Genomic DNA, 27463 nt, shown 5'->3' on the forward strand with positions numbered 1-27463 from the left:
AGTGGTGTCGATAAATGGCCAGTGATTTATCAAATAATCAATGCACTCTAGTGGTGTCGATAAATAGCCAGTGATTTATCAAATAATCAATGCACTCTAGTGGTGTCGATAAATAGCCAGTGATTTATCAAATAATCAATGCGCTCTAGTGGTGTCGATAAATAGCCAATGATTTATCAAATAATCAATGCACTCTAGTGGTGTCGATAAATAGCCAATGATTTATCAAATAATCAATGTGCTCTAATGGTGTCGATAAATAGCCAAGGATTTATCAAATAATCAATGCACTCTAGTGGTGTCGATAAATAGCCAGTGATTTATGAAATAATCAATGCACTCTAGTGGTGTCGATAAATAGCCAGTGATTTATGAAATAATCAATGCACTCTAGTGGTGTCGATAAATAGCCAATGATTTATTAAATAATCAATGCACTCTAGTGGTGTCGATAAATAGCCAGTGATTTATTAAATAATCAATGCACTCTAGTGGTGTCGATAAATAGCCAGTGATTTATTAAATAATCAATGCACTCTAGTGGTGTCGATAAATAGCCAGTGATTTATTAAATAATCAATGCACTCTAGTGGTGTCGATAAATAGCCAGTGATTTATTAAATAATCAATGCACTCTAGTGGTGTCGATAAATAGCAAATGATTTATTAAATAATCAATATGCTCTAGTGGTGTCGATAAACAAAACAAACTTTTAACTTTGAATGTCTGTTAGAACCATTTTATTAAAGAGGTATCATATCACCCTAAAGCAAAGTACTGTAGTGGTGTCGATAAAAAGAGGTATCGTATCACCCTAAAGCAAAGTACTGTAGTGGTGTCGATAAAAAGAGGTATCGTATCACCCTAAAGCAAAGTACTGTAGTGGTGTCGATAAAAAGAGGTATCGTATCACCCTAAAGCAAAGTACTGTAGTGGTGTCGATAAAAAGAGGTATCGTATCACCCTAAAGCAAAGTACTGTAGTGGTGTCGATAAAAAGAGGTATCGTATCACCCTAAAGCAAAGTACTATAGTGGTGTCGATAAAAAGAGGTATCGTATTACCCTAAAGCAAAGTACTGTAATGATTTACACAAGCAGGGCAGAATTTAAACCTTGGGGGTACGGGGCAGGAGCCTGGGGCACTTCAGGTTCGGGGGGGCCCTCAACATAAAAACTAAATTACATGACAAATAAAAAAATTAACTAATTTTATAATTATTACATTTCTTTTATAAAGGAAATCCTCTGGCAGGGGGACCCGGGGCAATTGCCCCCTTTTCCCCGTTATAAATCCGGCACTGTACACAGAAACAGAGTTCTGAAAGATGGATAGCATACTATGTACATTACTTTCTCTCTGAGCTATCAGCATTACAAATGCCAGAGTCTGGAACAAGCTGCTATTCTGAGAATAAGAAAAAAGACAGACTGTGTTACTCGAACATTTCCATTTTTAACTCATACAGCAAAGCTGTGCATCTGCTGCCATCATGCCAGTTTGTGTCTGTGTATATTCATGTGTGTGTATGTGTGTGTATGTGTGTGTGTGTGTCTGTGTGTGCGTGTCTGTGTGTGTGTGTCTGTGTGTGTGTATTTGTGTTTGTGTGGCTGTTGTGTTTGGCTGTTGTGTGTGTATGTATGTATGTGTGTGTGTGTGTTTGTGTGGCTGTTGTGTTTGGCTGTTGTGTTTGTGTGTTTGTGTGTGTATGTGCATTTGTGTGTGTTTGTCTGTGTGTGTCTGTGTGTGTGTCTGTCTGTGTGTGTGTGTATCTGTCTGTCTGTGCGTGCGTGTGTGTGTGTGTGTGTGTGTGTATGGCTGTTGTGTTTGAGTATGTGTGTGTATATATATATATATACATATATCAGTTGATTAGTATTTAAGTGAGTACATGTATGTACAGCTGTCTATGAAATGAGGGTTTTGGGGGTTGAAACCCCTCCTACTAAAAGCAGACTTTTTTTCTAATAATATATTTTCTGGAGGAACATGACTTGAACCACCCTAGAAACTTCACTCATCAAGCTAGACCCCCTATTAGGATACTTGGCTGCACATGTCTGATATATGTGTGTTGTTTTGATTTTTATGTCAACAACTATTTCAACATCCTACATTTCTTAACAGGATCATTTTAACATGAGGTACATGTATGCACATTAAAATCGCAAAATATGCTTCTTCACTGTCAATTCTGGTTTAATGTACATAGAATTCTGATTCTAATTTAACCACATGGCAGCCATCTTGAAATTTCCTGTTTTTGGGGTCCACGTATGAACCTATTTTCAGAAGGGGCGGGATGTAGCACAGTGGTCTATGGTCAATTGAGCTATTTCAAAAGTGTGGTATGTGCTGTCCTGTCTGTGAGATGATGCATATAAATGATCCCTTGTTATAAATGAAAAAATGTAGCGGGTTTCCCCTCTAAGACTATATACAAGAATCACCAAATGTTTGGCATGCAATAGCCGATGATAAATAAATCAATGTGCTCTAGTGGTGTAATTAAACAAAACAAGCTTTAACCAATTTGAGATTTTGCCAGACCCTGAACATAATTACAGACTAAAAGTCACTAAACATTCCTAAAATAGATCACTTTCTTACACCATAACATACTAGATGAACGAGTTAATGAAGCATTACGTTTTTGGTAAAGTAACCCACATACAAAAGTCTCCCATGTCGCTCAGTTAACTCGATCAACACACTCACCTGAATTTCCACATTTTCTTAACCTACAAAAATAGTTAAGTATATATATATATATATATATATATATATATATATGCTGCCAAGGATAAACACTGACACATAGCTTAAGGCTCAACCCATTAAGACTCGGACAGAAGTCGGTAAAAAGTAAAGTAGTTTGTTTTATTTAACGACGCCACTAGAGCACATTGATTTTTTATCTTATCATCGGCTATTGGACGTCAAACATATGGTCATTCTGACACTGTTTTTTAGAGGAAACCCGCTGTCGCCATGTAGGCTACTCTTTTACGACAGGCAGCAAGGGATCTTTTATTTGTGTTTCCCACAGGCAGGATAGCACAAATCATGGCCTTTGTTGAACCAGTTATGGATCACTGGTCGGTGCAAGTGGTTTACACCTACCCAATGAGCCTTGCGGAACTCACACTCAGGGTTTGGAGTCGGTATCTGGATTAAAAATCCCATGCCTCGACTGGGATCTGAACCCAGTGTCTACCAGCCTGTAGACCGATGGCCTAACCACGACGCCACCGAGTCCGGTAGGACAGAAGTCAGAATACATACATGTATTATTATTAGTCCCCAACCAGTCTCCGGTTGAGTGCTCGCTTGAGGTGCTTGCATTGCAGGATCAAACCACCACAGTGGATCCATTCAACTGACTGGGTATTTTCTCATTTCAACCAATGAACCACAACTGGACCCCAAAAAAAGAGAAGTAGTTTGTTTTGTTTAACGACACCCTTACATTGATTTATGACTCATTGCCTATTGGATGTCAAACATGTGGTCATTTTGACACAGTCATAGAGGAAACCCGCCACATTTTTTCATTAGTAGCAAGGGATCTTTTATATGCACCATCCCACAGATAGGATAGCACATACCACAGCCTTTGGTATACCAGTCGTGGTGCACTGGATGGAATGAAAAATAACCCAAATGGACCCACTGACGGGGATTGATCTTAGACTGACTGCACATCAAGTGAGTGCTTTACCACTGGGCTACATCCCACTCCAAAACTGGACAAAGGCCATGGTATGTGCTTTCCTGTATGTGGGAAAGTGCATATAAAAGATCCCTTGCTGCATTAGGAAAAATGTAGCGGGTTTCCTAAGACTATATGTCAAAATTACCAAATGTTTGACATCCAATAGCCGATGATTAATAAATCGATGTGCTCTAGTGGTGTCGTTAAACAAAACAAACACACAAGTCCAACCAAAGGGGACTACAGGTTTTGTCTCCGTCCTTTAGTCTGTCCGTCAGGCTTTTCTTGTTTTTTAGACTTTTTTCCCACAATGCCTCAAGATATTGAGCTGCAAGTTTATGAATATATTTATCATGTAGTGTTACAGATCATTCAGGGATTCTAGAATTTTATAAAAATCCACTAGCCATAGGATCAGTGATTTTAAAAATGTACTAGCCATGATTAAATATTCACTAGCCCTACTTTAAATAAATACAATTTTACTAATAGTAATAATCAGATAAGTCACCTAAAGATGGAGATTGAGCTTAAAAATCCTTAGATTGGGGTGGAAAGAGTGGGCAGGATATTCATATTTACAAAATATGTAAATGCTGCATTTTACAAGTTTTTTTCCACTAGCCATCGGGCTAGTTATAGTAATTATTTACTAGCCCAACACTGAATATCACTAGCCATGGGAGTGGGGCTACCATAATCTAGAAGCCCTGGATCATGTTTGACTTTCCTGGCAATTTACTAATTTTTCACACAGTTATAACCCCTGAACTTCAAGGAGAAAGAAAGAAAGAAAGAAGTGTTTTATTTAACGACGCACTCAACACATTTTATTTACGGTTATATAGCGTCAGACATATGGTTAAGGACCACACAGATTTTGAGAGGAAACCCGCTGTCGCCACTACATGGGCTACTCTTCCGATTAGCAGCAAGGGATCTTTTATTTGCGCTTCCCACAGGCAGGATAGCACAAACCATGGCCTTTGTTGAACCAGTTATGGATCACTGGTTGATGCAAGTGGTTTACACCTACCCATTGAGCCTTGCGGAGCACTCACTCAGGGTTTGGAGTCGGTATCTGGATTAAAAATCCCATGCTTCAACTGGGATCCGAACCCAGTACCTACCAGCCTGTAGACCGATGGCCTGCCACAACGCCACCGAGACCGGTAACTACTTCAAGGAGATTCAAACATTTGTTGGGCCCGCTAGAAGACATGTAATGCTTGTTTTAAATTCAATTGATTTCCTCGCTTATATCCATATAAAGAGATTATCCTGAATTTGTTGCATTGTAAGATGTTTCTGACTATTAAAATCTTTTAATGACTTTTATTACATACCTATTCAATCTTACTATAGTGATAGACTTTTAAATGGGGAATTCTCTTTTTCTTTTTACAGTAGTTAGTGCCTTTTATTTACTTACGTCATATATGATTTACAAATGATGTCATTTTGTATTTGAAACATTACACAAGGCTGCCGCAGAGTATGATTCTTAATGTTAAATAAATCCATGAAAGGAGTTTTGATCATAGATTTAACAAAGTGTTGTTATGATGTTAAATTAAAAACCGTTTTTGTAAAACATAAAAGAAGGTATGTAATAAATACAGAACTTCAGATACGTTGTTTTCGCTTCATATTTATTGCACTCATTTATTTTGTGAAAGAACATACCACTTGACCACTATAAACGGTCTCGTGGTATATATTCTTGCGCAAAATAAACTTGTGCAATAAATAGGAAGCGAACACAACGTATGTGAAGTTCTGTATATGTATTACATGTACATATTAAATATATTTTCTTGTTTACAATATCTGTGTCTGTATATTCAATGTTTCAGATGATCCTAATATTTGTAAGCAGCCCAAACTAGATTTGATCCCCCAATAATTTTATATTGATGAAAAAAATACAAATTAGGAAATAAAATGAAGTTTGACCTATTAATACAAATACTAAGATGATAAAAAACACATGTAATATATGCAGCCAGTAATATTTTAATCAGAAAAAAAAAATATATATGCAATTACAGTTGTTAAAATGTCCTTAGAGGTGGTAAAGCACTTGCTTGATGTGATGTCTAGGATTGATCTCTGTTGGTGGACCCATTGGGCTATTTTTCATTCCAATTAGTACACCACAACTGATTTATCAAAGGCCGTGGTACGTGCTATCCTATCTGTGGGATGGTGCATATATAAAAATCCCTTGCCGCTAATGAGGAAAGTGTGACATGTTTATAAATACATGTCAGAATTACCAAATGTTTAACATCCATGCAATAGCCGATGATTAATAAATTGATGTGCTCTAGTGGTGTCATTAAACAAAACAAACCGTAACTTTTAAGGGTTAGTTGGTAAAATGTTAACAATTGCAGCAAATTCAAGAGTCCCACAGACAAGATAACACATACCAGGCCTTTGCGGGGCACTGGCTAGAACGAGAAATTGCCCAATGAGTCCATCAATGGGAGTTGATCCTAGACCAACCATGTATCAGGCGAGGATTTTACCACTGAACTATGTACTGCCCTAATATACAAAGAATTAAATTATACAAACAATTAGCCCAAATACTCTGACCGTAAGAGTTCTTTTATATGCACTTTCCCACAGACAGGAAAGCACATACCACAGCCATTGACTAGTTGTGATGCACTGGTTGGAATAAGAAAAAACTCAGTCAGTTGAATGGATCCACTGAGGTGGTTCAATCCTTTGACACAGGCACCTCAGGTGAGCACTCAGTCCACTGAGGCGGTTCAATCCTTCGACACAGGCACCTCTGACGAGCACTCAATCCACTGAGGCGGTTCAATCCTTCGACACAGGCACCTCTGACGAGCACTCAATCCACTGAGGCGGTTCAATCCTTCGACACAGGCACCTCAGACGAGCACTCAAATCGACTGAGGCGGTTCAATCCTTCGACACAGGCACCTCAGGCGAGCACTCAAATCGACTGAGGTGGTTCAATCTTTCGACACAGGCACCTCAGGCGAGCACTCAAATCGACTGAGGTGGTTCAATCCTTCGACACAGGCACCTCAGGCGAGCACTCAATCCACTTAGGCGGTTCAATCCTTCGACACAGGCACCTCAGGCGAGCACTCAATCCACTGAGGCAGTTCAATCCTTCGACACAGGCACCTCAGGCGAGCACTCAAATCGACTGAGGCAGTTCAATCCTTCGACACAGGCACCTCAGGCGAGCACTCAATCCACTGAGGCGGTTCAATCCTTCGACACAGGCACCTCAGGCGAGCACTCTATCGACTGAGGCGGTTCAATCCTTCGACACAGGCACCTCAGGCGAGCACTCAATCCACTGAGGCGGTTCAATCCTTCGACACAGGCACTTCAGGCGAGCACTCAATCCACTGAGGCGGTTCAATCCTTCGACACAGACACCTCAGGCGAGCACTCAATCCACTGAGGCGGTTCAATCCTTCGACACAGACACCTCAGGCGAGCACTCAATCCACTGAGGCGGTTCAATCCTTCGACACAGGCACCTCAGGCGAGCACTCAATCGACTGAGGCGGTTCAATCCTTCGACACAGGCACCTCAGGCGAGCACTCAATCCACTGAGGCGGTTCAATCCTTCGACACAGGCACTTCAGGCGAGCACTCAATCCACTGAGGCGGTTCAATCCTTCGACACAGACACCTCAGGCGAGCACTCAATCCACTGAGGCGGTTCAATCCTTCGACACAGACACCTCAGGCGAGCACTCAATCCACTGAGGCGGTTCAATCCTTCGACACAGGCACCTCAGGCGAGCACTCAATCCACTGAGGCGGTTCAATCCTTCGACACAGGCACCTCAGGCGAGCACTCAATCACTGAGGCGGTTCAATCCTTCGACACAGGCACCTCAGGCGAGCACTCAATCCACTGAGGCGGTTCAATCCTTCGACACAGGCACCTCAGGCGAGCACTCAATCCACTGAGGCGGTTCAATCCTTCGACACAGGCACCTCAGGCGAGCACTCAATCCACTGAGGCGGTTCAATCCTTCGACACAGGCACCTCAGGCGAGCACTCAATCCACTGAGGTGGTTCAATCCTTCGACACAGGCACCTCAGGCGAGCACTCAATCCACTGAGGTGGTTCAATCCTTCGACACAGGCACCTCAGGCGAGCACTCAATCCACTGAGGCGGTTCAATCATTCGACACAGACACCTCAGGCGAGCACTCAATCCACTGAGGCGGTTCAATCCTTCGACACAGGCACCTCAGGCGAGCACTCAATCCACTGAGCTATATCACGCCCCTCTTACGGTCGGAGGCGGGACGTAGCCCAGTGGTAAAGCGCTCGCTCGATGCGCGGTCGGTCTGGGATCGATCCCCGTTGGTGGGCCCATTGAACTGTTTCTTGTTCCAGCCAGAGCACCACGACTGGAATATAAAAGGCTGTGGTATGTACTACCCTGTCTGTGGGATGGTGCATATAAAAGATCCCCTGCTGCTAATCGAAAAGAGTAGCCCATGAAGTGGCGACAGCGGGTTTTCTCTCTTAATATCTGTGTGGTCCATAACCATATGTCTGACGCCATATAACCGTAAATAAAATGTGTGGAGTGCGTCGTTAAATAAAACATTTCCTTCCTTCTTACGGAGTACTGGGGCTGACAAACAATAACATCAGGGCCGTAGCTAGAGTGTGTGTGTGTGTGTGGGGGGGGGGGGGGGGTCAGAAAAAAATCCGGAAAGCATTATAGAAACTTAAAGAAAATTCTCGTCTTAACAGTTTAAGGAGTTCTAGACTATTAACTACTCAGTTGCCCCCCCCCCCCCTCCCCCAAACAAAAAATCATAGCTACGGCCATGAACATGGTATCATATGTTAAGTTTTTCATGGGTACCGACAGTAAAGTTCCAAGTAATCAGTTGTGTGTATTACCAAAATTGCCTTCTAACGCATTTCTATTATTAATTAAGTTTAATGAAACGTATAATATAACAGTACTTGAAACGTGTGAACTGTAGCGTTTGTAGTCCGCCGCACTGAAAGAGAGGATAACTCTTTACAGCCTGACTTACTTTTGTTTTCAATATTGACTCTTCTTTTGTGGAGGTTAGAAAAGTGTTGTCTGGTGGGAGGTAAAATTCGAACGTTCAGCCGTGTTGTTGTTTTTGTTGGCAATATAACCAATTTATTGCGAAAGACTGATTCACGTATGCAATTGGGATTGAAAGGTGATAGAAGAACAGAGCATGAGGTACATATTTTAGACATTATGGATGACGTCTGCCGGTATTAATTAGTTTACAGTTGTTTTAATCTGCGTGACTCAGTCACTGTCTGACTGGTCATCTTTGACGAACAACACGAAGTTAACGTGACCTGGCAGTTGACATTGATGGTCAGCGGTTTGCTTAAATCAGCTTTTGTCAATCGGGTTTGGTTTTGTAGCATAAAATGTACAGCGATTGTCTTAATGATGCGGGAAATGCTTAAAGAGATATGATATCAATAATTTATTTGGCGTAAATGTAAAACAGTTAAGTAAAAATCGTTGGCGCACCGAAAGTCGTGGTACTGCAGCATTATTATCGAGGAAGAGAGACGCACATGATATGGTTACATCATTCTATTTCTAATCAGTTAATTTAATTATTTATTTTTGGTTTCTATTACCAACTTGTCCAATTTTGCTTTTGTCAAAGAAAATGAAGTTACCTGTGACATCAGGAAATGACAGCAGCTGGTGGTGGTGTGTGTGTGTGAAGTTGAGGGCTGGGAGCAATATATTAATTGATTTTTAAATGGGGGTTGAGGACAATGCATTATCTTCAGAGTTGGGATGGGTTGGCAGTGCCCCACTCCTCTGTTACTGACATGTGCACACACAAACACATATATATACATATATGTAAAGTACATATATATATTTGTGATTGTAGTCTACCAGTACCATGGCTACTCATGAGCCTGACACGTAACGTGCATGTATTATAATATAAATTGTAATAGTGTAACTTTTAATAAGAAAACAACTCAAGACTCTACTATTCAGTAAACAGGCTGTCATTCCTAAACTACTGGGCTGCAGATGAAATAAATAATATGACAAACTGTCCTTTTTAGTAAATATGAATGCCATTTCTGTCTTAACTGGAACAAACCATACACTGTACAAACACATATATTATTTGTTTATTGTATCCTGACTAAAAAGCAAACAAAAAAACCTGAGCATTATTTTAGCCTAAATACATTCTTTTTAATAGTTTAAAATGTGCTGGGGTGTCATTAGATCAACATTTCTTTAAATTCAACCCCAGTACTTAAGAAAATGTTCACAGCCAGGGTTTTTCTGCCAGAGGGTAAAACGGGTATGGCGCCATACCCAAAACTTCCTGCAGATTTGTTTTTTAAGTTAACCTTTTGACAAAATTAATTGTTCTGATTTTCTTAACCCTAACTCAAACTTAACACATTTTCTTTCTAAAGGAGGCCCCCCATACTCCCTATTGACTGTGGTTGCATTTAATTCCATAGTGCCATACGCAAAAATTTCTTTTTGGCAGAAACACTGACAGCAAAAAACATGCCATGGATAAAAAATGTGAATATATGGTACACAGTGGCGCTGCAAAAAAGTGTTGTGGAGAATTATAATGTCTGCAGCAATCTCCATGACATTGCTGATTGCCACACGGGCAATTATTGCAGGGGTTGTTTTCTTATAAATCTAATGACACCATTGCATTGCCATAGTGAGGGGTGGGGCACAGGGACCATGCCCTCCCCAAACAAACTTTTTTTTTTAAAGTATTAAATTTTATAAAATTATTCATGTACATACTTGGTTCTAAAAAAATATGTGTGTTTCAGGTTTCATCCTTTAAAAAACTAGAGTAGGTATGAATTTTTAAAAGAATTATTATTATTGTTAAAAAAATGAACTCAAACAAGGTATTCCAAATCTAGTTTGCTGATTGCAAAAAATCAGGGATCATGATTTTTTTATTTTATAATTTTATAATTAAAAAAAAAAAATTGCTTAAATTAGTTAAACTGTTTGGGTAACTCATTACACACACATATTTTGTTTGTGTGTTTGATTGAAGGTATCGCACATTTTGTTGTGCTGGATTAGGCAAAATGAAATGGGTTACATGTACTGGTGGTGTGTTTTATGTAACCCATGAATGGTTTAGCCAAACTGTCAATTCTGAGAGGCCTGAGCTAATGTCAGGTCAAGATTCAAGACTTAGAGTAGTTTGCTGTCATGAATTGTGTTTGGAAAATTCACTATTTCAAATACAGTTAAAAAGTGCTGACACCACTCCCCTCATTGATCAAACCCTAGTTCCACCACTGAAGGTTATGCACTATATGTCATTGTCAGATATTAAAACAGTCATACGTATATAACACGTATAGTATATACTGGTATGTACATGATGTATGAGAATGTCTTTATAAACAGATCTATATCAAGTAGCTAACTGTCAATGCCATGACATAATAACATGATAAATAGCATTGTTATGGCATATAGTGTACATATTCCTCTTAAAGGGACAGGCCTTAGCTTACAACCATTGTAAAATCTTTCCGACCAACAGAGCCTTTTTCGATGACGTAACATACAAATTAAAGGCATTTTTAAATTTAAACTGCGTGTCTGTATTTACAAGGTGTTTGTTGTTGTCCTGATGCTTGTAGTAGCCCAAACTGGAATTTACCACCCAATAATTTTGTACGTACGAAAAAATGTATATCACAAATTAAAGTAAAAACTGAGTGCTACAAACATTAGTATACAACTGCAAACACATTCGATATACAGACACTGTATTAATCTAAACAAGAAAATGTATTTAGTATGAAATAGTAGTCTCCAACAAGGCTCTGTTATTGCATTCATTAGTAAAGCAGGCCAGCTAATCTTGCAACAAAAACATAAAACGTAAGTTGATTTTCATATAAAAATTCAAATACTTGAAATAGTTGATTTACCAGACCTTTGATCATAACTGAAAATTCAGGTAACTCATTTTACTTTTTGTGTACCCCATTATGTCCAAGGGGCAGGATGTAGCCCAGTGGTACAGCGCTCGCCTGATGTGCGATCGATCTCGGATTGATTCCCATTGGTGGGCTCATTGGGCTATTTCTCATTCCAGCCAGTGATCCACAACTGGTGTAACAAAGGCCGTGGTATGTACTATCCTGTCTGTGGAATAGTGCGTATAAAAGTGAAAAGAGTAGCCCATGGAGTGGCGACAGCAGGTTTCCTCTCTTAATATCTGTGTGTTCCAACGCCATATATACAGTAACCATAAATAAAATGTGTTGAGTGCATCGTTAAATAAAACATTTCTTTCCTTGGTGCCCTAAATATTTTTACTGGAATAAAAAAATTATTTAAGCAAAATTAGATTTGCGCGAGCAATGCATGCACAAAATTATCATTCTTGTAATTTTTAGACACCTGATCATTTAAAGATACATTGACACAGTGGCCATTTCACTCTTTAGGTGACTCATACCAGAACAGCTGTTGCATCATTTGCTATTGACTGACTGCAAGTATACATAAGTTACCTTCAGTTTTCATAGTTTTAACCAACATTTTTTACATACATGTAATACTATGTCAGCATATATAAGTAATTTTTCATTTTGTATTGATTGAAACATTTTATATCTTTTTAAAAAATAATGGATTGGGCACAATTAACTGCAGGGTTTGTGACATAATGTAAAACAGGCATGGCACCATACCCAAAAGGTTTTGCAGATTATTTTTTTTGCAAGTTAACCTTTAGACAAAATTAATTACTGTTATCATTACTGTATGATTTGCTTAACCCTAACCCTAAAATTAACCCAGTTTCTTTCTGGAGAGACACCCCCCCCCCCCCCTTTGACTGTGGTTGCATTCAGTTCCATAGCGCCATACCCAAAAATTTCTTTCTGGCAGAAACACTGACTAGGCCTTTTCCATTGATTTTGTAAGAAATATTTTAAACACATACTCTGACTTAAACCTACTTTCCCAAGCAATGTTGATAATTGTGATTGATCATAATATTTTAGCAGTTTTTGTAAATCAGCTTTTTCATCCAGGTATATATACATGTACCTGTATGTCAATATAGTAGCAGGGCTCGAATTTAATGGCGGTCATGTGACCTAGTCATATATGGCCCAATGAAAATTATTTTGCATGTTACTGACTGGCCATCATACTCGAACACGATCAGTCTTAAGTCAAATGGCCTTGCCTTCTGATTTGCCAAATTTGAGGCCTGCATGTAGTAGTACAAATATATGTTTACATACATGTATGTTAAGCTACTGTCACACCTTGCCGGATAGCGTTAACGGACGTCTGACGGAGCAATTTTTTTTTATCTGGTGGTGAAAGTTGTCTCCGTTGCTGCTCGAGACCCTTCGAAAGGAAGAACACCCGATATTTAGCGGATAAAACGCACAATCACCGGACAAGTACATGACAATTACCGGCCACTGTAACAGACATTACCGTACGAGTAACGGACAAGATCCGGTCAAAACGAAAGCGGAACGCATGAGAAACTGACAAAATGTTCATCGAACGTATTTGTACAGGTCACGTGACGGACAAAACGGGTATAAATAGTCCGGTGAATTGAACACTGCACCCAGAGGAAGCTGGACAAAAGAATACAGGCCTCCTCCATCCATCCCCCAAAGTCCTTGCTGCTGGTATGACTTCTTGGGCACTTGGAATAGGAAAAGGAAAACAAAACAACCAGCGGCAAACCTCAAGCACCAACAACCGCCTTCGCCTCGTGTGATATATACACAATTGCTCGAGTCTCCCCTGGGTTGTCATGCCACAATCAGAAGAGATCAGGCCCTTTCTAAGGGCTGTACGGGCAACCTAGGGAGACACCCCAGCATCAACGAGGTCTTAATAACGAGTTACTTTCGGCCTACTAAAATCAAAACCTATATGTAGCTCTCTACCTTTCACATTTGAATGACCATCAAAATTGCACCAAATTTCCTTCATTAAAATGTGCACCAATTCTCTTTGGCTTAATCCTATGGGATATTCCAAATTACATCGCACCATATGACCTCCCGCCTGTTACCAACCTCGATTGGACTGCTGGTGCTCCCTTGCACCTGCCAGTGCAGACGTTCCCTTCTTCACTCGGCCGGCTCTTGTGCCCAAGACAGGCGTGCGCTACAACAGCTTGCCTGAATGTGCACGTTAACTCTTTTGGTATTGGTATTGGTATTAACACAGGGCGCACGTATCATCAGGCTCCAGTTGGCTCAACACCTCTCTCCAAGATGTCCAAGGGCAAGGCCAAGGCACAGAGGAAGGCTGCCAGGTCCCCAATCAATGTGCTCTAGTGGTGTCGTTAAACAAAACAAATTTTTAACTATTCATATTAGCATTACTGCCAAACGGCAAACAAAGTGCTATGCATGTTTACATGGATTACAACTAATATTGTGATAAGAATACATGGTGAAATGGTTCCAGGCAAGCGAGTCACGTCCACCGGATATCAACGAATGCGAACTGACAGGTACAGGACGAGGAACACACAAGTTCCGAACAAAACGCATGCCCAGCGCACAACAACCGTACAACCGGCGGACGCCTTTGCCCGGTGGAGTCCGTTCCAAGTTTTGTGCATGCACAAAACTTTCTGCCGGATTGAACGGACCTCGCCGGACCTTGCCTGACAAGGAACACATTCGCCGAATGACAAAAGGACGGGGAACGGAGGAGAACGGATTGAAAATTTTGCTCTCCGTCGGACACCCATTAACGCTATCCGGCACGGTGTGACAGTAGCTTTATATACATGTATATATATAAATAATTACTGTGTTAATCACTGAGTCTTGATTTAAAAAAAATAATAATACACTAGCCGTGGGATCAGTGATTTTTAAAATTTACTAGCCACAATTAAAAATTCACTAGCCTTACTTCAAGTAAATACAACTTTACTGTATAGTAATAATCGAATATGTCACCTAAAGAGCGCGATAGAGGGTAAAAAACCTTAGATTTGGGGGTGGGGGGTGGACAGGACATTCATATTTACAAAATAGTCTTGAATTCAGCATTTGACAACATTTTTTCACTAGCCATGGGGTATGACAATAGTAGTTATTTACTATAGCCCAACAGTTAATATTACTAGCCATGGGAGAGGAGCTATCATAATCTAGAAACCTTGTTTAATATTGTTTATCACTAACAACATACCTGTATGTTATGTATCAAAATTCAAATTAGTATGTTTCAGGGCTCGAAACGGCCTGTGGCCAGGTCGCATTTGCCAAATGCGACCAATGTCCCGTTTGGGCAGCTTAAATATTAAAAAATAATGGTGTTAGTCGCCCAAATAATATCTTCTTTAGAGCTATAACATATGAGCCACTATTAAAATTTGTATTGCATATATTTATTCCACATTAAAATCTTGCTCGTTGTTCATTGTTCGCTTACCTTAATTTGCCAACATCCATTATTGTTTGTTGGGCCACCATATTTTTTGGCAAGTTTCGAGCCCTGTGTGTATACGTGTATGTTATATTTGTAATTATTGTGTATTTACCAGCTGTTATAAATAACAGATTGCTCGAGTTTAGTTAAGAATGGAATCACTGAAGCAGTTGTAACAAATATTTTTAAAGAGATAAAAAAAAACCTACATTTTTTGCACTTGTCATGTGTCTCCTTGTTGGCCGAGACTTGACCAGCCCTAAGTGTTTCTTTACATGCAATGTTGAAGAGTTGAAAGAGCTTTTTAACGGTTGAGCTATTGGTGGTCAGTGAAGTGAAACTCATCAGTGGTGTAGGTATCAGAGATTGCATCCAGGTAATAAACCATCTGACTGCTATGATCATTTGATCTGGTGTCAGGGTTGTCTCGTCATAAAAGGAATGATCTCGCAATAATGACCCAGTGTTGAATTGCTCAACACCAGAAACTGGTATCGGTCTATAATGATATATAGTGTGTTCACAGGCCTTGTATTTTAAAGCTCTCCCGCCATAGCCCACGTAAAGTGCCAACCATGCAGGTGGGCTAAAAACAGCTCACCTAGGCTAAAATAATTATGAAAAATCGCCCGCCTACAGAAGTACTCTCGCTATGCCGGCTGATCAATCCCAACTGTTAAATACTAACAGAAATAAATATTATTGTTAAATCACGAAGTTGAAATCCAAGTATTACTGTTCTGTTTCATTCTTAACTTAGGCGCAGTCGGTTTAGGATCGATTCCTGTTGGTGAGCCTGTTGGGCTATTTCCCATTCCAGCCAATGTACTGCGACTGGTATGTGCTGTCCTGTGTGGGATGGTGCATATATAAAAGATACCTTGCTACTAATGGAAAAAAAATTCTTCTCTAAGACTATGTCAGAATTATCAAATGTTTGATATCCAATAGCCGATGATTAATATATCAATGTGCTCTAGTGGTGTCGTTAAACAAAACAAACTTCTTCTTTTTTAAATCACAATGCCTATTTTAAATCACACGGCCTGTGTTCATTAGTCAGTGCAGGGTTTCTGCCAGAGGATAAAACGGGTAAGGTCCCCATGCACTACCCAAACATATTTGCAGACAAAATTAATCACTCTAACCCTAAACTTAACCATTTTCTTTCTGTGGTTGCATGAATTCAATTCCATAACGCCATACCCAAAAATATCTTTCTGCCAGAAACACTGCTGTGGCAGACAATGGTATGCCGTGGCTACACCTACATGTACAGTGAAATCTTTCAAAACCGGACCCTCTGTAAACCGGAATTCCCCCAAACCCGGACATTTTTCATGGTCCATTTTTAAAAATCAGTACAGAACTTAACCTCTCTAAACCAGATACCTCTTAAAACTGGACATTATACTTGGTCTGGAGGGTGTCCGGTTTAGAGGGGTTTCACTGTATTATGCTTACAGTTATATACCTCGGTAAATACTATGGCCACCTATGTTTTGTCTCACCTTTACCAAGTTAAAAGGAAAGATATACGGCAGGTATTACTTTTCTCTTCAAGTTTAACACAACAGGTTTCACATTTACATGATCAGTTTCTTGCAAAACAAAGTCCCCGGTCTTGAATGAAACTTGGTTTGTAGTTTCACGTACATGGATGTTCATCCTAATGCACCGGAAAACTTTATACTAGGAAAGACATTTAATTCTGCTGAAGTCATGTTTCAAATTGTGTACTAAATTACATATAAGTATCATCAGAGATAACGAACACCCTGTCATGTATTGTTACATTCATAAATATTATATACTGTTGAAAGCAATGAGTGAACGCATCATGTTGTTGTAGACCAAATTTAATTCACAACTACATATTTGTATAACCAAGATGTGGGATTGAATATCAGTAATTACCAATGTGGGATTGAATATCAGTAAGGCAGTCTTTGCCAGGAAAGGCAAGTGATCACAACCACTCCACACTTAACTGGAAGTTTTTAGAACAGTGGTAAATTGATCGCCTTATATTAAACACAGGTGTTGTAAATGTATGTAGTTACACATGCGTAATGTTGGTACTACACCAAACACCCAAAGCACATTGATGGGCTTCAATGTGGTTATTTGTGTTGAGTGCATTGTTAAATAACACATTTCCTTCTTCAATGCGGTTATACTTCCAGTTGCTACACCAAATTCGCTTCAAAGCGCTTTGAACCCATTTCAGTTCAGTTTTATTTATGACGTAACGTTGTATGAAAGTGATACAGGCCATTCACATCCTCCATTTTGCAGGTTACTATTGTACTTTAAAGGTAAAGGAAAACTGGATGACGTCATATGGAAGGAAAAAGGCAGATAAATTACATGATGTCGTATGAAAACAACAGATCCCTCCTGTTATGTGAGAATCGTATTTGATGTAGCATGTTCCAAAGCACTTCGATATGCTTTCACTGCCAGTATAGCAAAGATGTCATGATCAGCTTCTAGTTCTATTCACTTTTAGTTCAAAGAGCATCGATGCGCTTTGGCGAAACTGTTGTTGGTGTTACTAATGACCAATACTGGTAATATACAACTGAATGTCAGTAATGTGGGACTGAATGTCAGTAATGTGAGAATGAATGTCAGTAATGTGGGACTGAATGTCTGATGTGAGACTGAATGTCAGTAATGTTGATCTGAATGTCATTGATGTGGGACTGAAGGTCAGTCATGTGGCACTGAATGTCAGTAATGTGGGACTGAAGGTCATTGATGTGAGACTGAAGGTCAGTAATGTGGGTCTGAATGTCAGTAATATGGGACTGAATGTCAGTGATGTGGGACTGAATGCCAATGATGTGGGGCTGAATATCAGTAATGTGGGACTGAAGGTCAGTAATGTGGGACTGAAGGTCAGTAATGTGGGTCTGAAGGTCAGTGATGTGGGTCTGAATGTCAGTAATGTGGGACTGAAGGTCGGTAATGTGGGACTGAAGGTCGGTAATGTGGGACTGGGTGTCGGTAATGTGGGACTGAAGGTCAGTAATGTGGGACTGAAGGTCAGTAATGTGGGGCTGAAGGTCAGTCATGTGGGACTGAAGGTCAGTGATGTGGGACTGAAGGTCAGTAATGTGGGACTGAATATAGGACTCACACTGGAGGGAAGTTTGGTGTAGCCAATTTTTAGATATATAGAGACTTTTTCTTGAAAATTATTAAATGTGTTGAATTGAAGGACAACATATGTTTCATAGGCCAAAGACTAAATATATAAAAATTAACAAAATTCACTAACTGACACTTGTGAATAAGGATTTTTGGTTGCAGTCATTATTAATACTTGCTGTTACTATATACATGTATTGCTGAGTATTGAATGAAATGGTCTCATCTTTGTATACTAAGTACACAATTCTGTGCGTCTGAGTTTGTGTCTATCTATATTGTCACTGTATACATTCACTGACTCTTTATCTCCAACAGATGAGCAGTAATTGCCGGAGTTTAGTTAACAATGGAATCACTGAAGCAGAATTAACCAAGACTTTTGAGGAGATAAAAAAATACTTTTTCACTTGGTCTGTCTCTTTCTTGGCCAGCATTTAGTGTTTCTTTACATGCAATGCTGCATGGGGAGAAAAAGAGCTTAGCTGAACATTTCATTTATTCAAGTGAAATGTTTTTTTGTAGTTTAGCTATCAGAGATTGCACCTTATAAAGGGACTGTTATGGATGAAATGTCATGTGCTTGAACATTCATTTGATATAAGCACGTTAATTTCCGACATTTGACTTGACAGTTTTTTGTGGGCATACATACACGAAATGTCTGTATTATATAGTGTTGAGAATAGTAACTTTAAGAATGTTGGTTTAATGCACCCCAGTGCATTTGAAACTCTAGCTACCTGTAATATTTGTATCGTTCTTCACTAGGAAAGGTGAGTGATCACTAACACTCCCATCCACATATAAAATATACCAGCCTCGGTGACATTTGGCTGGTAGGTACTGGGTTTGTAGCCCGGTACCGGCTCCCACCCAGAGCGAGCTTTAATGACTCAGTGGGTAGGTGTAAGACCACTACACCCTCTTCTCTTTCAGTGTTCACTAACCACTAACCACTAACCCACTGTCCAAGACAGACAGTCCAGATAGCTGATGTTTGTGCTCAGGACAGCGTACTTGAACCTTGATTGGATATAAGGACAAAAAAATAAGTTGAATTTAAATTGAAATAAAAGATCCCTCTTCTCTTTCACTAACAACTAACCACTAACCCACTGTCCAAGACAGACAGTCCATATAGCTGAGGTGTGTGCCCAGAACAGCGTACTTGAACCTTGATTAGATATAAGGACAAAAAAAGAAGTTAAATTGAAATAAAAGATCCTGTTGCAGCTAATGAAAAAATGTAGCAGGTTTGCTATAAAAACAGACACAATTATAAATTATTTGACATCTAATGGCTGGTGATTCATTAATCAATATGCTCTAGTGGTGTCTTTAAACAAACCAAACCAATAACTTATGATTCATTAGTCAGTGTTTTCTGGCGATGTTGGTAAACAAAACCAAACCAAACCAATGGCTGATGATTCATAAATCAGTGTTATAAATAAAACCAACACTACCTCTGAGTCAGAGCTTTGATTAAAAATGGCCTATCCTCCAAACAAATGAAAGATAAATTATGTCTGTAATGTCATAGAGGTTTTTTTTTTTTTTTCCAATAAAATATGTGGCATTTTAATCAAATTAGGTTTGTTCTCAGTCACATGATTATTACAGTCTTAATTATTAAGTTTAAAATAAAATTAACAAACTATTGAGGCTGTGAGTAGATATAGACTCATGATTATTACAGTCTTAATTATTAAGTTTAAAGTAAAATTAACAAACTATTGGGGCTGTGAGTAGATGTAGACTCATGATTATTACAGTCTTAATTATTAAGTTCAAAATAAAATTAACTAACTATTGGGGCTGTGAGTAGATGTAGACTCATGATTATTACAGTCTTAATTATTAAGTTCAAAATAAAATTAACAAACTATTGGGGCTGTGAGTAGATGTAGACTCATGATTATTACAGTCTTAATTATTAAGTTCAAAGTAAAATTAACAAACTATTGGGGCTGTGAGTAGATGTAGACTCATGATTATTACAGTCTTAATTATTAAGTTCAAAATAAAATTAACTAACTATTGGGGCTGTGAGTAGATGTAGACTCATGATTATTACAGTCTTAATTATTAAGTTCAAAATAAAATTAACTAACTATTGGGGCTGTGAGTAGATGTAGACTCATGATTATTACAGTCTTAATTATTAAGTTCAAAATAAAATTAACAAACTATTGGGGCTGTGAGTAGATGTAGACTCATGATTATTACAGTCTTAATTATTAAGTTCAAAGTAAAATTAACAAACTATTGGGGCTGTGAGTAGATGTAGACTCATGATTATTACAGTCTTAATTATTAAGTTTAAAGTAAAATTAACAAACTATTGGGGCTGTGAGTAGATGTAGACTCATGATTATTACAGTCTTAATTATTAAGTTTAAAATAAAATTAACAAACTATTGGGGCTGTGAGTAGATGTAGACTCATGATTATTACAGTCTTAATTATTAAGTTTAAAGTAAAATTAACAAACTATTAAGGCTGTGAGTAGATGTAGACTCCATTGTCTTGAAAAGATTTTGAAGTCCTTTGCTGCTAATGAAACGCTGTAGCAGGTATCGTCTATAAACTATGTTTGACATCCAATACATGTACTAGCAATTGCTGATGATTCGTTAATCAATGTTCTCTAGTGATGTCGTTAAACAAAATAACGGACTCGTCAGTGAACACTGTCAAATAACTGTTCATGGAAAAGTAAATACTTTCTAGTTTCTGACCGGCCTCGGTGGCGTCGTGGCAGGCCATCGGTCTACAGGCTGGTAGGTACTGGGTTCGGATCCCAGTCGAGGCATGGGATTTTTAATCCAGATACCGACTCCAAACCCTGAGTGAGTGCTCCGCGAGGCTCAATGGGTAGGTGTAAAACCACTTGCACCGACCAGTGATCCATAACTGGTTCAGCAAAGGCCATGGTTTGTGCTATCCTGCCTGTGGGAAGCGCAAATAAAAGATCCCTTGCTGCCTGTCGTAAAGAAGAGTAGCCTATGTGGCGACAGCGGGTTTCCTCTAAAAACAGTGTCAGAATGACCATATGTTTGACGTCCAATAGCCGATGATAAGATTAAAAATCAATGTGCTCTAGTGGCGTCGTTAAATAAAACAAACTTTACTTTTTCTAGTTTCTGAGTGGTGAGTAGCGTACTAGTAGGCTATTAGGAACATCAACCAGGCTAACTATGGGTCCACAGAAAATTTCCACAAATTATTTAGTAAACTTCAAAAATTGCAGAAACCCTGTTAATTTGTAACAAAATTTCAATTATTACATGAAATTAATTCGCCAAATTAAAATAAAATTTGCCATTTGTTTTGGAAATTCGCAGTTGGCGAATTTGACGAGTGCCAGATCTAGCCCTGATCAACTTTTTTTCTTCATGTATTTCTTTCTGGAACAGGCCCCAGTGAATATGACATATAACCAATGATGCATCACCGGGTTAAAAACACAGTTTACTGTTATTTCAACCCTGTTATGTGTACATGTGCTTGAAATGCATGTTGGAGTGACCGTCTCTGACATGAAGCCGTCAACGTATGCCGACTGAATCTTCTCATCACATTCACCGTTTGTGTCATATTTGAACTTACATCATACTGCATTTTCAGCACCGTAATAACAATATCACTGTCCAGGTGTTTACCGTAGCCTGAATTTTTCAACCACTGAAATATGACACTGACATTAGAGCTTCTTCAGATGAGTTGTTTGGGTACGGTGGGCACCAGGCTACAAATGTATTACTTGTGGTGTTTCCAATTTGCTTGGCGGTTTTCACATTTCCAAGTATATGTGGAGGATTTGCAACTATTTGTTGAAACTGAAATTGACTTCAACCATACATAGCCAGTGATACAGTGCTGCTCCTGATGCCCAATTGGGCTGTTTATTCATCGCAGCCAGTGGCACCACGACTGCCCGTATAACTTAAGGCCTAATGGTATGCTGCCTATCCTGTCTTGTAATGGATGCTTATAAAAGATCTCTTTGACCCTACTATGCCGAAAATGTAGCGGCCGTTTTCTCTGCCCTAAGGCGGCTATCTGTCATATATTACCAAATGATTTGACACATCCAGTGGGCTGTATTTGATTAATCCATATCAATTTGCTCTAGTGGTGTCGTTCAAACAATAACAACTTTATCTTTCTACGTACATGCTACAGGTTGTCTTTTTGTTCTTTCCCTTATCATCCATCTTCTTTTCCCTCCTCTTCCATCCTTTATCCCAATCCCTCTCCAATTGTATTCCCCCCTCACATTCCCTGCTTTAATTTCTTTCCCCATCCATTTAGCTTTTATATGACTTTTATGGAAGAAAAAAAGCAGATATATGAGTAAGTGGTGCGTAATTATTGTGTTAATAACGTTAAATTCATAAAATTGTAACCAGACTTCCTAGCTGCTACCTAGCCTACGAGCAGGTGTGTCCCTACATTACTAACGATGCCAGCTCCACACCTGTCCATTAGTAACACATAGGATGGGCGGCTTAATTAGAATAATATTCAATGAAGTATTTACCCGGCTTCAAACTGAGCAGAGTACACATTGATGTTACTCCATTCCACGATGCCTTGTTGTGATCTCTTTCTTGCAGTTAATTGGTTTTCAATTTTGACATCAAATAAGAACTACAGAGTGTTAAATACACGCACAGAGTACACATAATGCTATGTGACTGGTGCAGCGAACCTGTCCTTCATGGGTATCGTTGTATGATATTTGGTAGCAATCATATAAGTATTATATACTTGCTAGCAACTGTACACAGTCAGTTGTCTCAAAAAAGTCACTTTTAATATTGTTCAAGTTTGTGTTTTGTTTAACAACACTACTAGAACACATTAATTTATTAATCAATCATCTATATGGGATCCAAACATTTGGTAAGTTTGACATCATAGTTTTAGAGACGAAACCCGCCCCCTACATTTTCCCATTAGTAGCAAGAGGAACTTTTATATGCCACCATCCCACCAGACAGGATTAGCCACATATCATGACCCTTGAATATAACCAGGTCATGCGTGCCACTGCGCGGACGAATATGGAACTATGAAATTCACAACCGATTGCCAACGCATATTGAGGAAGGGGAAGGGGGGTTGGGGGCTGATGCGGAGTGGGACTTATGGTTAACTCAAGAACTTAGCCGATCGGTCATATACAGGGTCTTCTCCTCAGCCTAGACTAAAAAAGAAAAGAAAAAAGCGAGACATCTTTTAAATTAAAAGGGGTTACTTTTTGTTTTCTCTTTGGGAGAGGCTCGTGAACTACTACCATAGAACCCACTCCACTAGATATTCACTTAACAAAGTTGGCCTTGGAAAATACACATACCTACACAGTAGATACAGGTCCCCCGTCCCCACCTAGTTTAGATCAAATAACCGGATCAATTTTACTCTTGTTTTTTAATTGGTGGGCGTTCAGACCATTCGCCGTACCCCCCCACCCCCCACCCTCCACCAAATTAGGTAGGTCCCTAAAAAAAAAAGTGGCTTGAAAAATACAAGACACGTGCTTTTGAAAAGCTGGCCTCGCATCTCTTCTCCATAAAAGGACACCTGCATGCACAAAGATTCTAGAATAATGTCTGTCAAAGTGCGTTTGTGAATTATATGAATATAGAGATTTGTCGGTCGTGTGCGGGAACAGCAGCTGTGTGGAGGAGATGCTAGCGCGACTGTTTGTTGTTGCCCCACAGCGCGCCTATGATTGCTGCCTGCCCGCAACATGCCTCACATGCCTGGGAAGCAACCGATAGCCGACACAAAAGACGTCTGTTGATGTAGCGTCCCAGTGTTAGCCTCTAAACACTTTGAACATGTGCATCGTTGACCCATTTACATGTGCACATTTTGCCGTTTTCTGTGTGACTGTGGTGTGGGTGTGTGTGCTACATGTACCTTCACCTCCCTCCTTCTCCACTTTCTCTCGCATGTATGTCTGTCTCTCTCTCTCTATCTCTCGCTCTCTCTCTCTCTCGCTCTCTCTCTCTCTCTATCTCTCTCTCTCTCCTCTCAACTGCCTCTCTCTTTTCTGCTCACTGCCTCTCTCTTTCTCCCCTCCCTCTCTCTCTCTCTCTCTCTCTCTCTCTCTCTCTCTCTCTCTCTCTCTCTCTCTCTCTCTCTCTCTCTCTCAATCTCAATCTCTTTCCCCTCCCTCCTCACTCTGTCTTTCTAACACATCCTTTCCTCCCCTGCTCTCTTTCTTTCTTTATCCCCTCTCCTCCATCTATCTCTCTCTCTTTCTTTCCTTCTTTCTCTTGACCAAGTCTTGTACATGCTAGACGCCAAATAACCATAGTTTAAAACATGCCGAGTTGGTGTTAATTAAGCACACTTTCATCTCCTTCCCCCAACCAGTTGTGACCTTTGTTTGACAGGTGATACAACCAAGTTGTCCTACATGTGTTCATGTTAGGCTCCCTGTCAGTGCTGCTCTGTGGCTGGGCAGTCAGAGGGTGGTGGATTCTGTCTGTTACACAACTGTCACTGGAAAAGGAAGGAAATGGTTTATTTAACAATGCACTCAACACATTTTATTTACGGTTATATGGCATCGGACATATGGTAAGGACCACACAGATATTGAGAGAGGAAACCCGCTGTCGACACTTCATGGACTACTCATTTCCATTAGCAGCAAAGGATCTTTTATATACACCATCCCACCAACAGGATAGCACCTACCACGGCCTTTGATATACCAGTCGTGGTGCACTGGCTGGAGCGAGAAATCAACTGTTACTGGATATGCATAATAGCACATCCATCTGGCTAACTGTTCACTGTACCAACAGTCATTTGTTAACTCCAGGGCCAGGTCCACAACATTTGGAAAAAGATGTTTGCCACTGAAATGGTAGGGGCTGCTACTGGATCATCCCACTATAAAACTGGCCCAGCATTTATAACTGGACAAAATGCAGGAAGTTGGTATGTGATATCTACAAGTACAAGATTTTCATTTCAACTTATTTTCGTGCTTATATCCAATTAAGGTTCAAGCACGCTGTCCTGGGCACACACCTCAGCTATCTGGGCTGTCTGTCCAGGACAGTAGGTTAATTGTTAGTTGGTTAGTAGTTAGTGAGAGAGAAGAGGGTGTAGTGGCCTTACACCTACCCATTGAGCCCTTAAGAACTCGCTCTGGGTTGGAGCCGGTACCGGGCTGCGAACCTGTACCTACCAGCCTGTAGTCCGATGGCTTAACCACTACGCCACCGAGGCCGGTCAAGTACAAGATAAATTATTTGAAAACAAAGTATGTGTATTGATGTTAGTTTCACTAGTATATGGCACAGCTGTTACAAGTAATACAAGGTGTGAACCTGCATTATGTATATTAATTCTGTCAAACCCCTCAAGATAAAATTACTAGTAGTCCTCTACCGGCATAGGTGTATGGGCTCCTATTTTTGTAAGGGGGGGGGGAGGAGGGGGGCAGGTTGGGGTTTTTTTTTGCAAAGGAATCAGATTTTTTTGCCCAAATTTGAGGAATTGCTCCAATTCAGTAGTGTGGGGACATGCTTATTCCTGCCAGTCAAACCAGAGAGGATACAGGTTTTATTTCTCCATCCTTCTGTCCATCTGTCTGTCCGTCTGTTTTACACTCCTTTTTTTCCCCATGATTTCCCCATTTTTCACAGAGTTATGGCTCTTGAACTTAAGAGAAAAAAAAAGAAAAATGTTTGTTTTCTTTAACGACACCACTAGAGCGCATTGATTAATGAGTCATCGGCTATTGGATGTCAAACATATTTGGCAATTCTGACTCGTAGTCATCAGAGAAAACCCGCTACATCTTTCCTAATGCAGCAAGGGATCTTTTATATGCCCTTTCCTACTGACAAGATAGCACATACCACGGCCTTCGATATACCAGTCATGGTGCACTGGCTGTAATGAGAAATAGCCCAATGGGCCCATTGATCCCACACCGACTGCGCATCAAGTGAGTGCTTTACCACTGGGTTAAGTCTCACCACCTGAACTTAAGAGATACAAATATTTGTTTTCTGGATTTATTTGTTTTACATAGTCCTCAAGATACTGAGCTGAAATGTTGTATACAGTTTTATCATGTGTTATTACAAAGTGATTTACACCTTACTCTTGAACTTCAAAAATTGTTGGGTTAGGGTTAGGGTTTAGTAGGAAAGAAAGAAAGAAAAATGTTTTGTTTAAAAATGCACTCAACACATTTTATTTATGGTTATATGGCGTCAGACATATGGTTAAGGACCACACAGATATAGAGAGAGGAAACCAGCTGTCGCCACTACATGGGCTACTCTTTACACCTTACTCTTGAACTTCAAAAATTGTTGGGGGGTTTTCTAAGTTGTGAACCCTACTCAAGGCTCAGAATTGACAGGGGCAAGCTGCAAATGCCACTCATAAGAGAAAGAAAGAAAGAAATGTTTTATTTAACAACGCACTCAACACATTTTATTTATGGTTATATGGCGTCAGATATATGGTTAAGGACCACACAGATATAGAGAGAGGAAACCCCAATGTCGCCACTTCATGGACTACTCTTTTCGATTAGCAGCAAGGGATCTTTTATATGCACCATCCCACAGACAGGGTAGTACATACCACAGCCTTTGATATACCAGGCGTTTGGTAGGGGACATGTATTACTTTAGCAGTATTATCAGAATGCTTATTTACATATACAAAATACAGCAAGCTAGTGTGTAAAATTAACAGATGCACGATAATCATTTTGATATACATTTTATTAGTATATATGAAGAGTTTCATAGCAAAACGCGATAAACGCCATATTAAAAACCATTGTGCGAACACCACTCAGACACTGTTCACACATAGACAAACACAAGTTCAAATTCAGTTTTCAGCAAAACGCGATACGATTGTCTGAAGATAAATCGCAGATTGCAGAGAAACTGGCGTTTATGGTGGTTTGGAATAAAATGTTTTTAGGATTGGTTGTGTATAGTGGCGTTTATCGCGTTTTGCGATGAAACTCTTCATATCCTAATTATATGGCACAGCTGTTACAATTTGTTTCACACAGTCCC

The 27463-nt window shown here is 39.6% G+C and overlaps 1 protein-coding gene across 4 annotated transcripts in view; it reads left to right on the plus strand.

Moving 5' to 3' along the window:
• Positions 1-8837: 8837 nt before the first annotated feature.
• Positions 8838-27463, plus strand: part of LOC121387410 (supervillin-like) — a 220021-nt gene continuing 201395 nt past the window's right edge. For all 4 annotated transcript variants that reach the window (XM_041518514.1, XM_041518515.1, XM_041518517.1 and 1 more), the window contains exon 1: positions 8838-8966. The gene's annotated coding sequence lies outside the window, so the exon portion shown is untranslated. The remainder of the gene's footprint in view (positions 8967-27463) is intronic.

The sequence above is a fragment of the Gigantopelta aegis genome, chromosome 13 (assembly GCF_016097555.1).
Source record: "Gigantopelta aegis isolate Gae_Host chromosome 13, Gae_host_genome, whole genome shotgun sequence".
NCBI lineage: Eukaryota > Metazoa > Mollusca > Gastropoda > Neomphalida > Peltospiridae > Gigantopelta > Gigantopelta aegis.